Source organism: Orycteropus afer, unplaced genomic scaffold (assembly GCF_000298275.1).
Source record: "Orycteropus afer afer isolate SDZICR_OR568_19922 unplaced genomic scaffold, OryAfe1.0 scaffold00001, whole genome shotgun sequence".
Classification (NCBI taxonomy): Eukaryota; Metazoa; Chordata; class Mammalia; order Tubulidentata; family Orycteropodidae; genus Orycteropus; species Orycteropus afer.
Genome location: NW_006921588.1, coordinates 9,254,216 through 9,257,097, shown reverse-complemented (window position 1 = coordinate 9,257,097; position 2,882 = coordinate 9,254,216). Strand labels below are relative to the sequence as shown.

At 39.1% G+C, this 2,882-nt stretch overlaps 1 pseudogene; it reads right to left on the bottom strand.

Annotated features, from left to right (window-relative positions):
- Nucleotides 1-783: 783 nt before the first annotated feature.
- LOC103213737 lies at nt 784-2,156 on the bottom strand (annotated as a pseudogene).
- Nucleotides 2,157-2,882: the final 726 nt, after the last annotated feature.

Sequence of the window (2,882 nt, the reverse complement as noted above, 5' to 3'; positions counted from 1 at the left end):
ATGACTACTATAGGGAAATATTTATATTGATTTAATTCTTTTTTTTTTCAGTATGTTATCTTTATTTTTCCTAGAACCTGAATACAATGTTTTAGAAGCAGTGCACTTCATATTTTTTAAACCTCAGATTAACTACTGCATCATTTGTAGATGTGAAAACGCATTCCAAAAACTGGGAAACTCAGTCATGTAATTGTAACAAACTCACTGTTTTACTACACAAAACTAAATTCTATATGCAACACAGCCTTTATTACATTAATTTAGCCTTCTTACAAGGCAGCTTATATATAAACATTATATGTTTTTGTCCTAATCAATATCAAGTGTTGCAACCAACCCTATTCCCACAAGTTTTTCATCAAATCCTTAAAGAACCATTAGACACAAGTGGAAAACACCCTTACTTGCTGTATTAAGTGTTTCAGTTATCAGAATTTCAGCAGAGTAAACACCAGAATTACAAAATTTTTGTGTTGATCAAAAAAAAGAAACGGGTTTCTCAAACTTTTGTTTTAATGGGTCTCAAAATTCTGTGACAAATTTTTGGTCAAGTTGTTTCCATTTAAAAAGTCCTAATTTTAAAAACTAATAACTTAAAACTGCCACACAAAAAACAGATGGTCCACAAAACATTCCTTTCCTTCTGAAGGTTTTATGATGCATTGTTATCATTAACCAGTCTTTTGCTATTAAACTTAAATGGCCAATTGAAACAATCAGTTGTGAGACCACTCTTCCACCACTGATAGATACTGGAGTGGCAGGTGTTATGGATAATATTCATTTAGCCTTCTGAGCCTTCTGAGCAGACTTGGTGACCTTGCCAGCTCCGGCAGCCTTTTTGTCCACTGCCTTGATGACACCTACAGCAACTGTCTGCCTCATATCGTGAACAGCAAAACGACCCAGAGGAGGATAGTCAGAGAAGTTCTCAACACACATAGGTTTCCCAGGAACCATGTCTACGATGGCAGCATCACTAGACTTCAAGAATTTGGGGCCATCTTCTAGCTTCTTACCAGAACGGCGATCAATCTTCTCTTTGAGCTCAGCAAATTTGCCAGAAATGTGAGCTTGTGACAATCCAGCACAGGTGCATAGCCAGCACTGATTTGGCCTGGATGATTCAGGATGATCACCTGAGCAGTGAATCCAGCTGCTTCCATTGGTGGGTCATTTTTGCTGTCAGCAGCCACATTGCCATGACGAACATCTTTAACAGAGACGTTCTTGACGTTGAAGCCTACATTATCCCCAGGCAGAGCTTCACTCAAAGCTTCATGGTGCATTTCAACAGACTTTACTTCAGTGGTAACATTGACTGGAGCAAAGGTGACCACCATGCCCGGTTTGAGAACACCAGTCTCCACTCTACCCACAGGAACAGTGCCAATACCACCAATTTTGTAGACATCCTGGAGGGGCAGATGCAGGGGCTTGTCAGTTGGGCGAGTTGGTGGCAGGATGCCATCTGGAGCTTCAAGCAGCATGGTTCCACTGGCACTGCCGTCCTTATGGGTGACTTTCCATCCCTTGAACCAAGGCATGTTAGCACTTGGCTCCAGCATGCTGTCACCATTCCAACCAGAAACTGGCACAAATGCTACTGTGTCAGGGTTGTAGCCAATTTTCTTAATGTAGGTGCTGACTTCCTTAACAATTTCCTCATGTCTCTTCTGGCTATAGGGTGGCTCAGTGGAATCCATTTTATTAACACTACCAATTAGTTGTTTCACACCCAGTGTGTAAGCCAGAAGGGCATGCTCACGGGTCTGCCCATTCTTGGATATACCAGCTTCAAATTCACCAACACCAGCAGCAACAATCAGGACAGCACAGCCAGCCTGTGATGTTCCTGTAATCATGTTTTTGATAAAGTCTCTGTGTCCTGGGACATCAGTGATGGTTACATAGTACTTGCTGGTCTCAAATTTCCACTGGGAGTTATCAATGGTGATGCCACGCTCACCATTCAGCTTTCAGTTTATCCAAGACCCAGGCATACTTGAAGGAGCCCTTTCCCATCTCAGCAGCTTCCTTCTCAAATTTTTCGATGGTTCTTTTCTTGATCCCACCACATTGTAGATCAGGTGACCAGTAGTGGTGGACTTGTCTGAATCTACGTGTCCAATGATGACGATGTTGATATGGGTCTTTTCCTATCTGGCTTAGATATTGCGATGGTTTTCACTAACACCTGCGTTCTGGCGGCAAACCCATTGCGAAAAAGCTGATTTAATTCTTAACAACTATATTTACACAGTGAAAAAATAACTTGGCAAATCAGATTCTATAATTATCAATGATATGTTCCCAGATAATCATGTTTATGGGCTATCATTGAATATATATAGATATATCACAATTTATAGAACTATAAAAAATAATCTTAAGAATGGAAAATTTTTTTAAAACAAATGCAACATGTATGTACAACAACAACATATATAGGTAGGGAAGCAAGGTAGACATCAGGTATCTCCTATAATTTCAAATTTAATGGCAAAATTTCTAAATTACATCAACTACATAAAAATTTTGCTATAAGATGGATTAGTTTCAACCAAAGGAACTTAGCTCCTGAAATACCCAAAAGACCTCATTATGACACTGTCCTGATGTATGACATTGTCCCATAGAGAGCCAAGAGTTAAATTCTAATCTAATTATATGCAATTGCTATTATAACACTGTTAAATAACGACTAGTGTTATTACTATATATATATATATTTTCTCCTATGGATCACCTGGTGGGAACTAGGAGAGTATATTGTGGAACCAGGTAAAAACTGCTAGAAATTTTCTGTCTATATAATGACTTCCCACTGCTATCCTTGACAAAGTGGTTTAAGGTAGGTAAACATTAGAGAAGAGGGA